Source organism: Primulina eburnea, chromosome 11 (genome assembly GCF_022965805.1).
Source record: "Primulina eburnea isolate SZY01 chromosome 11, ASM2296580v1, whole genome shotgun sequence".
Taxonomy (NCBI): domain Eukaryota; kingdom Viridiplantae; phylum Streptophyta; class Magnoliopsida; order Lamiales; family Gesneriaceae; genus Primulina; species Primulina eburnea.
The window spans coordinates 22,741,398-22,760,741 of record NC_133111.1 but is presented as its reverse complement, the minus strand read 5'-3'; positions in this window follow the sequence as shown (position 1 = coordinate 22,760,741).

The window sequence follows — 19,344 nt, the reverse complement described above, 5'->3', positions numbered from 1 at the left end:
ATATTGGCAGATCGGCCAAAACTAGACGTTTCGGTGTATCGACGCATAGCAGTAGATTTTCTCTATGTGTAGCCCCTGGATACAGAGTTGACCGAAGTCTAGGAATAAGACGTACCGTCACCCCGAGTGGTTGGGTAGGTGATAGACCGTCTTATTGACACCGGGATCCCTAGATTATAAACGAGTCGAGTCAAGAATTTGATGTTGAATACAGATTTGTATTCCTTTACATGTTTAGATTTTAATTCATGTTACTTGATATATGCTATGCTTTGGTACATGATTATTACATAGCATGTATACATGTTTTATACTGGGATTTGTTCTCACCGGAGTTATCTGGCTGTTGTCGTGTCTGTATGAGTGCATGGCAACAGGTGGGGCAGGATCTGGGTCTCGAGCTAGATGAGAGATTGATGATAGCGTGGAGATCTCGGGCGTTGAAGATTTCTAGTGTTTTCCTACTAGACTTGTACTACTTACGTTTGTAGTTGGTATTTGAATATTAGCGTATGTTTGTACTAAACAGATTTGTATGTACACTATGTCGTTTAATAATGATAGAGACAGATTATGTTTTAATCATACATTTGAATTAATGTTAAAAGCAAAATTTTGACCTACATTTTTGAGCAAAGATCCAATAAATCCCAAAAGAATTGAGTTAGAGCCCGGGTCCCCACAAATGTAATGCCTGAGAATTAATCACTGTTAATCAAGGATTATTGACTTATAATTTAACTTGCTTACGAAAGGGCCAACTGAGACACGATTTAAGAGAATGTGCGGTTATTTATTTTGAATTTTAGCATGTGTTGCTGAAGCAACACCGCACCCGCGCTCAGGAAGACACCGCACCCGCGGTACAATTCCAGTAGGGTAGCAAATTTTGAAAAACTGAGACCGCACCCGCGGTGCAGGACCGGACCCGCGGTGCTAACAAGACCGCACCCGCGGTCGTCGAATTTCAGAAAATGGAAAGGCTGACGAAGCATGAACGCCCCCGCGGTCTTGCAGCTACCGTACCCGCGGTGCGACGTGTTTTGCGAAAATTGTGACACCTCATGACATGCATGCAATGATATAATTATAGGGTAGGATGCCTTCGAAAAATCAGCAGAAATCGAGAAAAGGTCTGAGGGAATTTGCTGAAAATCCTTACGCCTTTTGCGAGAAATCCGTCCGTCTGATTTTGAATCCGACTTCGGTATTGAGTTCCTGGCAACGTAGGCTACAACTGACGTAAGTTTTACTACGTTTTGACATGTTTTAGAATTATGATATTGTCATAATTGAATGGAATTCATATATGATGTTCTTGACATATTAGACATCATAGAATCGAAGTCAGATTAAGAAACGGACTGATTATGGAATTGTTATGAATTTTTAGGGTATATTGATTTATACCAGACAGATTTGAATTGTGATTGGATTACGGATTGTATTGGATATGGGTTATGGATTGTAACTGTAATCTGGTGATATGGTATTGACGGGGATAGTGAGTTTGTACCGTTATGCCGTTGATTTTGAATTAAATCAAGATTGATAAGATTGTTATTGATTTGAAAGGTATATTGACATGAGATTATTGATATTGTCATTGCCAGACAGACTGTGAATTCAGGACTTCGACTGAACCGGAACCGGCGAAAGAAAGGTATAAGTCAATGTGGTATTGGGAGATCGACTTGAGTCGGATTAGACTTGAGTTTCCCTAAATCACATACTTTACTTTATTGCATTGATATTTGCATTGATTTGACTGATGTACTTGTTTTCTTGAATTATAGATAGCAGGTATCAGATGAGTAATCTTGTGACAGAAGTTCCTGATAGTGGTGGAATTACCACGGGAACATTGCACGATGTCTTAAGATAATGATATTAGCGATAGAGCTACAGTCCATGATGGATAGGTCAGGACACCGGATGTTGGTTATATCGAGTAATAGGATTGGAATTCTTCTATTACGGAATTCGATATAGGAACACCATATTTGGTTATATCGAGTAATATGAACAGAGTTACTTCTATTACGGAATTCGATATAGGAACACCACATTTGGAAACCGGGATCCCTAGACTAGGATTGAGTCTAGTCTGAATGATAGAGTATGAGCATTGTCAACAGCCTATGATTGTTTATGTTTCAGATTTTGACACATATATCTGTTACCTGATTACATGCTTTATATTTGTTGATATGATTGCATGTTTCATTGATTTATACTGGGATTTATTCTCACCGGAGTTATCCGGCTGTTGTCTTGTCTGTATGTGTACATGACAACAGGTGGGACAGGATCAGGGTCCAGAAGATGAGGAGAGATCGTGATAGAGTGGAGACTTCGGACTTGGATGTATATAGGGTTTTGACACTGGATATATAGATATTGAACCTTAGTTTATTTTGAATGCATGCAGTACAGGACTTGTATTGTATTTTATACTGATATGTATATTAGTTTGATTTCACTACGTTCCGCATTTAAAAAAAAAATTTAGACCCTGTTTTATAATTGATTAATTAGTCCCAATGATGATTAAGAACTTGATTAGCGTCCGGGTCCCCACACGGGCTACATTGACGAACATGATCCGTAGAGAGCAAGCCAATGATGTTCAGTTGACAGAGATGAGAGCTAGAGCAGAAGAGAGAGGTAATTAAGAGTTTGGGATGAATAGAGATGGTTTGATGAAATTCAGAGGCCGTATATGCATTCCTATTGGTGATGATATTCGGCGAAACGTCTTGACAGAGGCTCATACCGCGCAATACTCGATACATACATTCGGTACCAAGATGTATCAGGATCTTCGTAGACTCTATTGGTGACAACGTATGAAAAAGGATATTGCCTGAAATGTCTGCTTATTCGTTTTCTTAAAAAGTAATTAAAAATAACATACAGTCGTTTTTCTTCGTAATTAAAAATATACTTATATATAAATACTTTAAAATATCTTGTCACCATTTTTAAAATAAAAACATCCTATTAGTTCTTGAAAATCCAAAGGGAGAAGTCAAACATGAAATCGTATATCGTTTAACCAAACAAAAAAAAAACAGTAAATATTTGAAAAGTGTAGCCCGTACTACCTCTCAAAAACTCTCAAAAGCATAAAGTAAAAAATCGTAAAAATCTTTAACTTAACAGTCGTAAACTTAAATGCGGAAATAAAAGCGCTAGTCCTCGGGTCATGTGCACCGACAGCCCAGCAAGTCACTCGTCAAGGTCTCCAACATCATTGCCATCTAACTCACCTGCATCAACACACCTAGTGAGTCTAAAGACTCAACACGTCATATTCTTGATAATGAGTAATACGTAATACAGTTAACATATAACAATACTTAAAATATCGTTTTCATGAAGATAAACATAAACATTTTCGTAAACATTTTCATGATGCATAAAAACATTTTCACAAAAACATAAACATATTCATATTCATATTCGTATTCATATTCATGTTCGTGTTTGTTGAATTCATATCGTTGATTGTGACTTTCATATACGTGTTAGGCGATGGATCCATCTACATGTAACCACAGTACTGGGCGGCGGGGACACCAAAGACACTCTAACCCGTCAACTGGGCCTTGGCCTTACGTATTAACATATCATCATATAAATATACATATCTGTATCCGAGGAAATACGATCGTTGGGATCCCACTGGGACCATAACCCTCACGATATCTCCAACATATCATCGTGTTAGTCACAATCCTTTCACATCCTTCAACATGTTATCATCACTTAATAAAAATCATGCATATAACATTTTCCATTTTAAGCCACGCATGTAACATGTCTTTTACGTTAACGTTTCATCATAAAAAAAATCCATAAACATTTAAAATTCCATAATCATTTTAAAATAGCATTTTGGCATATGAAATCATAAAAATATCCATAAAAATTTATAATAATCCAGTTAGCATATAAAACAGCAAATAGGGCACTTCCATGATGTTTACTAATTTATAGGTGTAAAAATACCGTTTTACCCCTGGACGTGACGTTTTACGTTTTTCGACGTTTTCTTGATTTTTTTGACTCTAACATCTCCCAAATACTTATTTAATCTTAAATTAAAATTCTCATAATTTTATTTAGCTTTAAAACGAGGCTTTTTAATTAATTCGTATGTGGGCGTTTTTGAAGGCGTTTTAATTCCGAAAAATTCCAAACTTTACTATAAAATTCCTTAATTATAAATTTAGTCTTTTTATATTATTTTAGCCTTTATGGACCACGACTCCACCCCCGTGAGCCGTTTTCCCATTTTCATTAGTTTAAAACCCTATTTTGACACCTAAACTTCGACCCCGAGCCAACTTCCGATTTTCACGAGTTACCCCCGAGCCATGTTGATCCAAAACATAACCAGCGTCTCAAAGTACCCTACTGGACTCTAAGTTCACCAAGAACCCATCCCAAACAACAACAAAAACGTGAGCCCCCTTAAAGATTCATATGCTGGCCGAGAGTTGCAATGGCACTAGGACTCTTGTTTCTTGTCTAAACCTTGGCCAACCGACTCAGCCCCTGTACCAACCCCCAGTCTAGGACCCTGGTGCATCCCTCTAGCCCAGCCCGAGACCCCTGGCTGAATCGAGCGCGCCCCTGCCCGCTGCTGCACAAGGCGCGCTGTGCTATCCCTTCTCGGGTGAGAGTCCTTGTCAACAAGGACTCTTCCCAACCCACTTAGCTCGTGTCCTAACATCGCTAGGACTCTTCCCTTGACCTCTCTACGACCCTGGCTAGCCCTGGACAGGAGCCGTGACCAAGCCCATCCATAGGACCCAACAACCGAACCCTACATACACCATGACAGAATTTTGGCTCCAGCTTGTGAGTGTTGCGGTTGTGCAGCATTTTGCTGCTTCTAATGACTTAAAAACTTGTATAAAACCTTTCCCATAACTTCCTAAGACATGGCAGCCCCTTTAACACATATAAAACATGATTTGGATAAAAAAATCCCACTTGAAACTTACATATTACATACAAAAACGAAAATTACATGATGTGTTACTTGTTTTTCATGCATAAAAGAATACTATGATGTGATGATGGTTTTTGAAGGAAAGAATAGGCGTGCCTTTGCCTTATACACGCACGAAAGTTCGTTGACGATGACGAAGATCGGAGCAAGACCTTTGGCTAAGAATTCCCTTGCTTCCACCGATTTTCATCTCTCAAAATTCTTGTGTGTGTGTGCCGTGATTTTTTTGGTGAGAAAATTCAGAAGGTGGCCGTGTGTCTTGTATAGAATTGTAGGGTTTTGGTTGATTAAACATATAATATCTAGCTTAATTAAATACTAATAAGGCTTTAAGCCTATTATTCCCTTAAATTAAGCCCATTAGTCTTTAATTAGAATTAAATAAAATATTAGTAAAGTTCTGGTATGTAGTGACCCGTTCCAGAATCACCTACTAATCAAGAACTAAGCATGCAATTAACCTAATTAACAATAATCAGAGATAACAGCGGAAAAAGTCAACAAAATAATGGTTATACAACCCAATCGAAATCGAAGTCTAGACTAACTCAAAATGAAATACCCAATACAACCATATCGAATCAAAACAATACCGATAAACTAAACCAACCAGCTACTCAACGTCCTCCTCCTGCTCCTCCTGAGCTGTCCAACCTGAGGCCTGCCCCGTGGGAAATGGGGTGTCCAAGAATAAACAAAACCGAGGACGTGAGCGATAAGAACGCCCAGTACAAAAGTATGAGTATACAGACCTATATGAAATGCACATGCTATGATCATGATACCGGGGTAGTCAAGAAACAGGAGTCACAAAAGGATCTCAACAATGCTCAGTCTAGAGGCGCCAAGTGGATAGTGCCGCGCGGTACACCTCTGGGTCACTGCATCCACTACAAGACAGACGTGGACCTAAAATGTCCCGGACCACCGAAGCCCTCCCGACCCGTCGGCCACTGTGTACTCTCGGTGTCCATGCGTCCACAAGACAGGGCTGAGCGGCCCCAAGATATAGCTTATCTCGAAAGAGATACAGCTCAACAGTAAAGGCTATCTCGAAGGAGGTACGGCTCAACATGAAATGCAACGTGCAGTAATAAACGTGACATAATAGCATGCATCAAATGACATATATCAATGCACCACATAATCATGCAACACATATAAGAATGTATACTCAACCAGGATATCTCGGATAGTACTTTCGTACCTCTATCACCGCAAGCCTAGCCTTACGCAACACCGCTAATCAGGTCTAGCACAAGCCTACGCATCAAAAGCATACTCAATCAATACTACCATGCTCAACTAGCAAAACCAGTACTCCCTAGTACTACCAAAGGTTTAGGGTTTACCTTCGTCCGTCGACAGCCCTTTGATGTCGATTGCCTCGTAACTCAGACGTCGCTACGCTACCACTCCTGGCAGCTCCTGGCTATCGCTCGACCAACAACTAACCCTAGAAACCTTCCAAACTCTCCAAAATGAGAGAAAACTCAAGAAATTGGCAAGTCAAAAATGAGAAATCCGAGCACTATTTATAGGCCATGTTCGGATCCTCCGAACAACACTTCGGAACGTCCGAACGCTACGTGTCCATTGACTCTTGACAGCTCATGATCGGATCCTCCGATCATACACTTCGGACCGTCCGAACATGTACGTGTCCAGCTGCTCTTGACACCTCATGATCGGATCCACCGAACCTACACTTCGGAACGTCCGAACTCCCACGTGTCGATCAACTCTTGACACCTAATGATCGGATCCACCGAACTCACTTCGGACCTTACGAACTCTTCGGTGCTTCCGAACCATCTTCGGTCCGTCCGATCATGACTCGGTCAAAATTACACATTAAACCTTCTTAATCACCAATACTCCGTTAATTACCCAATTTGGAATTCGGGCTACTACATTCTCCCCCCCTTAAAAAGATTTCGTCCTCGAAATCTAGGCAAGAGAATAAAACACCATTGTAATACACTGCAAATATTCTTCATTACAACTGTATAACAATTACATCCCAGGCTGATCCTGGTTCAGCGCAAAAACCTGACCTTGGGCACGAGGTCGAAGATTCGAACTACCCACTGCCTGACCCTGTCTCCTCTGCTGAACAGTCGTCTGGGATCCAGAACCAGATCCTGCTCCACCTCGCAGCTGAGGACAATTCTTCTTGAGATGACCCATCTCTCCGCACTGAAAACAAGCTCCTGCTGCTAATCGGCATTGCTCCGATGGATGGTTCTTCCCACAATGCGCACAAGAATCCTTCTTCTCACCAAAGCGAACAACACCGCTAGACCTTGATCCAGATCCAGAAGAAGAAGAACCAGATTTCTTGAAAGACTGAGGTCGAGGGCTCAACACACTCGGAGGTCTAGAAGAAAGAATAGCCCTACCACGCTGGAGACTGATCTCTGCTTGACGACACCGGTTCACCAACCCATCGTACAAAGTAGGATTATCACAGACAGTGACTCGATCAAAGATCTCCTGGTTAAGGCCCTGAAGGAAATGATCGTACTTGGCTTCAGAACTGCCACTGATATGAGGCGCAAAGGGTAACAACTCGAAGAATTTCTGCTGATACTCATCAACAGACATACTCCCCTGCTTCAGGTTCAGGAGCTCAATCGTCTTGGCCTGGCGAAGGGCTGGAGGAAAGTACAGCTGCATGAACGCTGCACGGAAAACGACCCAAGTCACCCTACCCTGGGACTGGACTATCGGCGCAGAAGTCGATCGCCACCACTTGCGCGCACGGCCCTCGAGAAGAAAGCTAAGGGTCTCTATCTTCTGCTCCTCGGTGCACTGAAATGCACGGAAACAACTCTCCATGCGCTCTAACCAGTCCTCAGCATCATCGGGAGTCTCTCCACCGACTAGAGGCTTAGGCCCCATCTGAATAAAACGATGCAAATCAAAACGCCTAGGACCATCCCGACGATGACGATGTTCACGATGACGCCTACGATCGTCCTGGTCACCCCAACGACCTACACTTCCCTGACTACTCTCATCACCAAAGTGGTCAGCCATTGCTACAACATAGAATGGGGAAAAATGGTCAACGAAAATCCCAAAACAGAAATCTATATCCCAAAATCGTATGCATGCTCTGATACCATAAATGTAGTGACCCGTTCCAGAATCACCTACTAATCAAGAACTAAGCATGCAATTAACCTAATTAACAATAATCAGAGATAACAGCGGAAAAAGTCAACAAAATAATGGTTATACAACCCAATCGAAATCGAAGTCTAGACTAACTCAAAATGAAATACCCAATACAACCATATCGAATCAAAACAATACCGATAAACTAAACCAACCAGCTACTCAACGTCCTCCTCCTGCTCCTCCTGAGCTGTCCAACCTGAGGCCTGCCCCGTGGGAAATGGGGTGTCCAAGAATAAACAAAACCGAGGACGTGAGCGATAAGAACGCCCAGTACAAAAGTATGAGTATACAGACCTATATGAAATGCACATGCTATGATCATGATACCGGGGTAGTCAAGAAACAGGAGTCACAAAAGGATCTCAACAATGCTCAGTCTAGAGGCGCCAAGTGGATAGTGCCGCGCGGTACACCTCTGGGTCACTGCATCCACTACAAGACAGACGTGGACCTAAAATGTCCCGGACCACCGAAGCCCTCCCGACCCGTCGGCCACTGTGTACTCTCGGTGTCCATGCGTCCACAAGACAGGGCTGAGCGGCCCCAAGATATAGCTTATCTCGAAAGAGATACAGCTCAACAGTAAAGGCTATCTCGAAGGAGGTACGGCTCAACATGAAATGCAACGTGCAGTAATAAACGTGACATAATAGCATGCATCAAATGACATATATCAATGCACCACATAATCATGCAACACATATAAGAATGTATACTCAACCAGGATATCTCGGATAGTACTTTCGTACCTCTATCACCGCAAGCCTAGCCTTACGCAACACCGCTAATCAGGTCTAGCACAAGCCTACGCATCAAAAGCATACTCAATCAATACTACCATGCTCAACTAGCAAAACCAGTACTCCCTAGTACTACCAAAGGTTTAGGGTTTACCTTCGTCCGTCGACAGCCCTTTGATGTCGATTGCCTCGTAACTCAGACGTCGCTACGCTACCACTCCTGGCAGCTCCTGGCTATCGCTCGACCAACAACTAACCCTAGAAACCTTCCAAACTCTCCAAAATGAGAGAAAACTCAAGAAATTGGCAAGTCAAAAATGAGAAATCCGAGCACTATTTATAGGCCATGTTCGGATCCTCCGAACAACACTTCGGAACGTCCGAACGCTACGTGTCCATTGGCTCTTGACAGCTCATGATCGGATCCTCCGATCATACACTTCGGACCGTCCGAACATGTACGTGTCCAGCTGCTCTTGACACCTCATGATCGGATCCACCGAACCTACACTTCGGAACGTCCGAACTCCCACGTGTCGATCAACTCTTGACACCTAATGATCGGATCCACCGAACTCACTTCGGACCTTACGAACTCTTCGGTGCTTCCGAACCATCTTCGGTCCGTCCGATCATGACTCGGTCAAAATTACACATTAAACCTTCTTAATCACCAATACTCCGTTAATTACCCAATTTGGAATTCGGGCTACTACATGGTAAAAATAGTTTGTGAATTAAATAGCCGGGTTGCCAAAAAGTTCATATTTTTGTTGAAAAACCAACACTGATAAAATTTACGCGGTGTATTAAATCACCTCAAAACCCCTTATTTACAAAAAAAATACTAAAAAGCATCTGATACGAAACCTCGTACGAATGAAAAGCAAGCATGAATATCGAAATCGCACCCTTAGTTCAATAACAAACAAGGATCAATTATGTTGTCCCGATCTTTTGAAACAAGTAACGATTTGTGATATTCACCTCTAAGTGATTAAAACTTAGCAACAAATATCAACGATAAAAAAATTGAATTTCAAACGAACCTTCAAAGATCTTGTTTTGACAATCCGAGCGAAAAACAATCGACAAACGCCACAAAGATGCAGTCTTTGATAAGTTTGATTTGGGTTGAAGATCAAAGGAAATATGCCTTGAATATTGAGAGAAATCTCCAATAATTTGATATCAGTCTGAATTATTTCGTTCATCATTGATACAATGCATATAAATACAATAAAATAACAAGAAATTTGTGTGAAAAGGCTTAATAAAAGTAGATAACAAAATTTGACACAGAAGGCCAAAAGACCGCGGGTGCGCTGAGAATTCGACCGTGGGTGCGGTGCAGCTTCGGAAATTTCTATTAAATTCGATTATCATGGACCGCGGGAGCAGTCCTTTTTTAGCGCGGGTGCGCTGGAACTTCGGCAATTGCACTTGAATAACATTCCAAAGACCTCCATTATTATTCCCATGATTCCTAACCTCCTCTAATTTTGTCACCCAATTTGAAGATCCTCCTTGGTAGTTCATCATGAGTCCTTGAAGTGCTTCTTTAAACTTCTTGCTACGTCCCCTCGTTATAGGTCCTTCAGGCAACTCCAACGAATCCCATGCTTTCTTTGGTGCTTGATCAACCACGTTTGCATCATTCTCCCCTTTTTGAAAAGGATTTGTCCTCAAATCTTGATCATCTCCTACATCAAACAACGAAAGATCACTAACATTAAAAGTAGAACTGACATTGTACTCACCTGGTAGGTCTAACTTGTAGGCATTGTCGTTGATCTTTTCAAGCATTTGAAATGGTCCATCACCCCTAGGTAAGAGCTTCGAACGTCGTTTTTCTGGAAATCTTTCCTTCCTTAAGTGCAACCAAACCCAATCTCCCTTTCAAAAACCATCTTTTTCATCCCCTTGTTGGCTTGCTTCGTATATTGTAAATTCTTTTTCTCGATGTTATTCTTGACCTTCTCATGCAAACTTCTAACGAATTTAGCTTTCTTCTTGCCATACATGTTCCACCTTTCACTCACAGGCAAAGACATCAAATCCAAAGGAGTTAAAGGATTAAACCTGTTACGTACCGTACTTTTACCGTTCAAAATTTGCGGAAAAATTTAAAATTTTCATAAACATAACATAACCTTCAAAGTTTGCCATAAAATATCTCAACCAAGTCCCCCATAAGACATGGTTGCTCAAAATGACTTCAATAAAATTTGCTCACAAAAGGTTTGCTCAAAGTGTTTCCCTCAAAACATGAAATCCGAGTAAATTAACATTTGCATAAAAACATAAACATTGCGGTCTTTGGGTTAGCCAACCGCTCAGTCCAAGCCTGCCCCTTGGTCGCCACCTCCTGTCTCCTCATTAACATACTCACATGCATCGATCAAGTCTAGTGAGTCTAAAGACTTAACACGTATAAACTGGGAATAGCGAGTACTACATAATAAAACCGCATGCAACTTTAAAAATAGAACATACATACTTGAACTTGAATTTAACATGCTTGAAACTTCAACTTCGTGAGCTTAACTTAGACGTGCCATCAACATGAGCTTTTCTTAAACATTCTCGTAACATAAACTTGAGCGTATAAAGACTAATTTTGTGTAGAGGCATGTTTCAAAGTAAGTGACCCATAACATAATAAGGCCTGATCAGACACACCACAGTACTGGGCTGACAGAGACGTATCCACTGCCGCATACATAAGATCCCCGTTCATAAGTTTAACTGGTGGATTGGTCCCTGTTCATAAGTTTAACGTTTTCTAATCCCGATCTGAACCCGTTCAAATGTTTAACGGGGCGGAGAAGTCCTCGGCCACGTTCACCGACTTCCAAACCCATTCATACATTTGGTCACAAAGCAATTAGCATACCTCAAAACTTTTAAAATGTTTTCTTTTGCACGTCATCATACTTACTTGGCGTTGAGAGATTCGTTGGATCTCGTTTGGGGCCGTTGCTGCAACATGCTAACATGAGCTCAAAAGTTTAACTTGCGCAACTTAGACGTAATCATCATGCCTATACCTAAGCTCAATCGCTTACTTAGTACATGCTAAAATTCCCATGACTCGACCATGTAAATCAGTGCACTAAACCAAGACATCAAACCTCAAAGCATACATCAATATTTTTCCCAAAATAAGCAGTACACGGACCCCGTGCCTGGGTCCGTGTACGGGTCCGGGTAGGTTCGGTAGAATGTGTGCGAAGGAAAAGGGAAGGCACGGACCTCGTGCCTGGGTCCGTGTACAGGTCCGTATACATACTGTAAAATGTGTCGTGAAGAAAAGGAATGGCACGGACCCCGGGTCCGGGTCCGTGTCAAGGTCCTTGTACTCTCGGTTTCTTGCCACTAAGGAGGAAACAAAGGCACGGACCCCGTGTCAGGGTCCGTGTAGGGGTCCGGCTAGCCACTGTATGACGAAACCTGCGTGAAAAACTTAACGTGACATTTCTTTCTTCCAACCAACCCAAATGGACTAAGAATCGACAACCCGAGACACCTCCTATGACACTATAGCACTGAATCAAACTCTTAAAAATACTCCAATACGACTAAGCATCCCAAACGATGCAACAAACCGTGAACACGACAATTGGCGAACAAACCCATCATAGAACTTTTAATGCATAGAAGTGCCAACCAACACGAAACGACAACCCAAAAATCATTCCATTGCCACACTGAACATACTTAGATACAGCAACAATCACTCGTCGATCCCCAACGAAGCCTGCAACAAATAAACTTCAAGAACGCATCAATATCATAATTACTGAAAACGCAGTTTGAGCAGCCCCACGAAAAACACCATAACTTACTCAATTTTTATCCAAATCACTTGAATTTTAAATCAGATCGAAGGTATAAAAAATTTCTCCATTTTTCGTGTCAAAAGTTTTCTCAAAATCTCGACAAAAAATTCGCATTTTTAACAAGAACACTAAAAACGGGATTTAGATCTAAAAATTTTCCTTCAAAGTCGATACAATCAATTAACCGCTCAAACTACGAACATCATACATGAATTTTTATGCATAAAAACAATGCAACGCATAATATGACATGATCGACGCAACAAAGGAGAGATTATACATGTTTTTTGAATCTTAAATGTTACCAAACCGGCGATACCGAAGTGGAGATGGAAGCGAGGTTGATCCGGGACGACCGTGGCGCTAAAATCATTGAAGAATTCACACGAAAATTGCTGGAATAATATCAGAGGAGGGGCGGCTGCACTAGAGTAGGAAGAACCCTAGGTTTTTGCTTCTAAAAAAATAAAAGCTAGAATGAATTGTTTGTGTGTGTGTGTTGGCCGATAATTAGTGTGTGAAAAAGGTGTGTGTGCGTGAGTTTAGTACTTAGGGAAATAGATTTTTGCTTAATCAATCAATTTAGGATTAAGGAGTGGTTTAATTAAATTATTAGGTATAAAAATAATACTAATCCCCTTACTTTAACTCGAAATAATTTTCAAGAAAATAATCATTTTAGAAACTTAAAATTCCTCACTACTTAAACTTAAAATAAACTCCTCAATTAAAGTAACACACCCAAAATGCTAATTTTAAAAGTTTTAAACTCTTAAAATTACTAACTAAATTATTTAGGCTTAAAATGCTGAAACTTAATAAAATTAATTTAAAATGCCCCAAACTCAACTTAAAAATAAAATACAACATTTTAAATTGCCAAAATCGTCGTCGGTCTTTTCCTCAATCCCGCCTCGAATGATCGCCTGAAACTTGAAACTCGAAAGACATTTTAACATGCATCACAATAAACATGACTAATTTAAAATAATACATTTAAATAAATTATGCATGGCTAAGAAAATCATTTTAAATTAAATAACTGATTTAACAATAAATAATGCATGGGTTTTACGTGTACGAATTTGGGCTCTACAGTTCCTCCCCCACTTATAAAAATTTCGTCCTCGAAATTAAGTCTTACCGAAAAACTCCGGGTAGCGAAGTCTCATATCTGCCTCTGACTCCCAAGTGGCCTCTTCCACTGATTGGTTTAGCCACCGAACTTTGACTAGCTTAGTCACTTTGTTCCGGAGCCTACGCTCTTGCCTGTCTAGGATTTGGACTTGTTTTTCCTCGTAAGACAAGTCTGGAGCCAGCTGCAACGGCTCATAACTCAGAATGTACGAAGGATTAGCCAGATATTTCCTCAGCATCGAGACATGGAACACATTGTGTAATGCCCGGAAATTGATCACTGTAATTGATGATTGATTGATTTATAATGTCATGTGATTATGAATGGACCAATCGGGATACCGAGAAGAGTATTTAAAATGAAAGTAGGGATTTTTGGTGCGAACCAAGACCGCACCCGCGGTCCCTACGACACAGCACCCGCGGTGTAGATGATGAAAAATGGATAGGATTGCCGTGGGGTGACCGCACCCGCGGTGCTTACGAGACCGCACCCGCGATGCAGCAAAGACCGCACCCGCGGTGCTGCGTGTTGCGCGGAAATGCTGCCACTTCGTCGAATGCATGCAGGATATATATATGTTTGATAGCCATTCATTCCTTCGAAAATCATTCAGCAGAAATCGAGAAAGGGTCAGAGGAATTGGGTTGAAAATCCTTACGCCTTTTCGGAGAAATCCGTCCGTCTGATTTTGATTCCGACTTCGGTATTGAGTTCCTAGCGACGTAGGCTACAACTGGACGTAAGTTTTGCTACGTTTTGACATGCTTTGAAATTATGATATTGTCAGAATTGAATGGAATTCATATATGATGTTCTTGACATATTAGACATCATAGAATCGAAGTCAGATTTAGAAACGGACTGATTATGGAATTATTATAAATTTTTAGGGTATATTGATATATACCGGACAGATTTGAATTATGATTGAATTATGGATTATATTGGATATAGGTTATGGATTGTAACTATTATCTGGTGTTGTTGTATTGACGGGAATATTGAGATTGTTCAGTTATGCCGTCAATTTCGAATTAAATCCAGATTGACAGATTATTATGGAATTGACTTGTATATTGATATGAGATTGTTGGTATTGTCAGTACCAGACAGATTGTGAGTTCAGGACTTCGACTGAGCCAGACACCGACGAAAGAAAGGTATAATTCAATGTGGTATTGGGAGATGGACTTGAGTCGGTTTAGACTTGGGTTTCCCTAAATCACATACTTTATTTTATTGCATGGATATTTGCATTACATTGATTAATGTACTTGTTTTCTTGAATTTAGATGACAGGTATTAGACGAGTTATCTTGTGACAGAAGTGCCGGATAGTGGTGGTATCGCCACGGCACATTGCACGATGTCACAAGATAGGATGCTAGCGATAGAACTACAGTCCTTGACGGTTAGGTCAGGACACTGGATGTTTGGTTATATCGAGTAATGGAATCTATTACGGAATTCGATATAAGAACACCATATTTGGTTATATCGAGTAAAGGGTATTGGAATTCTTCTATTACGGAATTCGATATAGGAATACCAGGGCACTGGTTATATCGAGTAATAGAGATTATGGTTCCATCCTTTACGGAATTCGATATAGGAATACCACATCTGGAAACCGGGATCCCTAGACTAGGATTGAGTCTAGTCTGAATTATGATTGATGTCGACAGTTTGATTTGATATTGTTTATGTTTCAGATTTTGATACATATTCATGTTCCCTGATTACATGCTTTATATTGTTTATATGATTGCATGTTTCATTGATTTATACTGAGGATTATATTCTCACCGGTATATCCGGCTGTTGTCTTGTCTGTATGTGTACTTGACAACAGGTGGGACAGGTCCAGGGTCGAAGAGATGAAGAGCTAGATCGTGATTAGAGTGGTGGCACCGGACTTGGACTAGATGTAGGGTTAAACACTTGACTTTAGTTTTAAACCCTAGTTTGAATAAATGTTGAAATACAGGATTTGTATTTTATATACTGATATGTATATATGTTGTATGTCACTACGTTCCGCATTTTAAAAAAAAATTTAGACCCTGTTTTAATTGATTAATTAGTCCCAATGATGATTAAGAACTTGATTAGCGTCCGGGTCCCCACAACAGGTGGTATCAGAGCGATAGATCCTTGAGATTGAGATAGGAGCTAGTGAGCGGGGTAGAATGTGTTTTCTTTCCTGCTTTTGATTGCTAGCATGATTTACTGCTTTATAATGCATGTTTATCTGTTTATCTGATTTGATTTGAAAACATGTATTATTGAGATTGAATCAGAACCGATTCTGGATCAGCAGTAAGATGATCCGAGGAGGCTTGAAACAGGATTATTGTTGGAATTGCTAACCCTTTTGGTTATCAGATATGCCTCCGAGGAGAATGCCAGAACAGGGGAGTACCTCGAATCCTCCCATGGATGTGACACCTACAGCAATGGAGAAATTGCTGAAAAGGTTTCAGTCATTTCATCCACCGACTTTGAAAGGAACGGAGAACTCCGTGGAATGTGAAAGTTGGTTGGACGACATTGAATCACTGTTTGAATCTTTGGAGTATACTGAGGAAAAGAGGGTGAAACTGATAATACACCAGTTGCATGACGTTGCTAAACACTGGTGGATCACGACTAAAAGGGCATTGGAACAGCGAGGTACGGCCATTACCTGGAATGTGTTCAAATCTGAATTTTATCTACGGTTCTTTCCAGTTTCTTATAGGAAGGACAAGGGAGCCGAGTTTGCAAACCTGAAACAAGGCCAGTTGAACATTGAGGATTATGTGGCTAAGTTTTCGACATTGCTCCGATTTGCTCCCCACGTAGCTGAACATGATGAGGCCGTAGCAGATCAGTTCATAAATGGGCTAAATCCTGAGATTTTTACGCTGGTAAATACTGGGAGGCCCAACAACTTCACCGATGCCCTGAATAGAGCCAAGGGAGCCGAGGCAGGCCTGATGAGGCAGAAAGAGGCTTCGTTTGTGCTTCCAGCACCGGGACAACAACCACTTCAACCACTTCCTAGATTTGAAGGTGGCAGCAGCGGTAGCGGAAAGAAGGATTTCTTGAAGGCTAGAGGGAAGCAATTCAAGAAATCAGGGACTACCTCGTCCAGTTCGAGTGGCTGTAGACAGACCGGTCAGAGCCAGAGCTATGCAGGACCGTACTGTAGTACTTGTGGAGGGAGGCATTCCACAGATCAGTGCCGAGGAGTAGTTGGCAGCTGTCGTATCTGTAGACAGCAGGGACACTTTGCCCGAGTGTGTCCACAGCGAGGTGCCCAGGGATCCCAGGCAGCTGAGTCATCTGGATCAGTGGCTCAGGCAGGTAGACGACCATCTGGCGTTCATTCCTTTCAGCCAGTACCGTCTCCTCTGTCACAGCAGAGGCCAGGAGAGGGCCAGACTGCGAGCCAGCCTCCTAGACAGCAGGCCCGATTGTTTTCTTTGACTGAGGAGCAAGCACAGGATGCACCTAATGATGTAGTTGCAGGTAACTGTTTTATTTCTGGTTATCCTGCATATGTACTGATTGATACTGGTGCATCACATACTTTTATGTCTGAGCGATTTGCTTTAATGCATGCATTGCCTGTTGAGTCCTTAGCTACTGTAGTATCTGTCACGTCTCCGTTAGGAACAAGTTTAATATCGGTGAAATCTGTGAAATCGTGTATACTGCAGTACGACGGGCATACGATTGATTTAGACTGTATTGTTCTTGGTTTATCTGATTTTGATTTTATTGTCGGCATCGACATGTTGACCAAGTACCGAGCTACAGTCGATTGTTTCCACAAGATAGTTCGATTCAGACCTGAGATGGCTGAGGAGTGGAAATTTTATGGTAAGGGTTCTAGAGCTAGAATTCCTTTGATATCTGCCATAAATATGACTCGATTATTGCAGAAGGGAGCGGATGGATTCCTGGTATATTCAGTTGATTTACTGAAGACGAGCCCATCATTGGCGGACTTGCCAGTGGTGTGTGAGTTTGCTGATGTCTTTCCAGATGAGATTCCTGGATTGCCTCCGATTCGAGAGATAGACTTCGGCCTTGAGTTAATGCCAGGAACAGTTCCGATTTCGAGCGCTCCTTACAGGATGGCACCGATCGAGTTGAAAGAACAGTTGGAGGATTTATTGGCCAAGGGTTAAATTAGACCTAGTGTATCTCCTTGGGGTGCTCCAGTACTGTTCGTGAGAAAGAAGGATGGGTCGATGAGACTTTGTATCGACTACAGGCAACTGAACAAGGCAACGGTAAAGAATAAATACCCCTTGCCTCGTATTGATGATTTATTTGATCAGTTGCAGGGTTCATCGGTATATTCCAAGATCGACTTGAGATCTGGATACCATCAATTGAGAGTCAGGGATTCTGATATCTCAAAGACAGCATTCAGAACCAGGTATGGACACTATGAGTTTATTGTCATGCCTTTTGGTTTGACGAATGCACCTGCGGTATTTATGGGATTGATGAACCGCGTATTTCAGAAATACTTGGATGATTTTTTTATCATATTCATTGATGATATATTGATTTATTCAAAGAATATGATTGAGCATGCTAATCATCTGAGGACTGTGTTGAGAATTTTGAGGGCAGAGAAACTGTATGCTAAATTGTCGAAATGCGAGTTTTGGTTGAAACATGTTGTGTTTTTGGGTCACATCATATCCGGAGACGGGATATCAGTTGATCCCAGTAAGGTTGAGGCAGTGATTTCTTGGCCGAGACCCACATCTGTTCCGGAAATTCGCAGTTTTATGGGTTTGGCAGGATATTATCGCCGATTCATTAGAGATTTTTCGAGTATTGCCAAACCAATTACGCAGTTAACCCAGAAGAATGCTCCGTTTGTTTGGTCAGAAGACTGTGAATCCAGTTTTCTTGAGTTGAAAAAGAGACTGACCAGTGCGCCTGTGTTGACGATTCCTTCAGGCACTGGTGGATTTGTCGTTTATTGTGATGCATCTCACCGAGGATTGGGTTGTGTTTTGATGCAGCGGGGGCATGTGATTGCTTATGCCTCGAGACAGCTGAAACCCCATGAAACTCGTTACCCAATTCATGATCTTGAATTGGCAGCCATAGTCTTTGTATTGAAGATATGGCGACATTACCTGTACGGTGAGAAATTCGAAATATATTCTGATCACAAAAGCTTGAAATATCTATTTTCACAATCGGAATTGAATATGAGACAGAGAAGATGGCTGGATTTATTGAAAGACTTCGATTGTGAAATCAAGTATTATCCAGGGAAGTCCAATGCAGCAGCTGATGCACTGAGTCGAAAGGTATGTGCACTATCCTTATCGACGATTGGTGTATCGAATTTGATTGAAGACTGCTGTTTGTCTGGATTAATATTTGAGACAGATC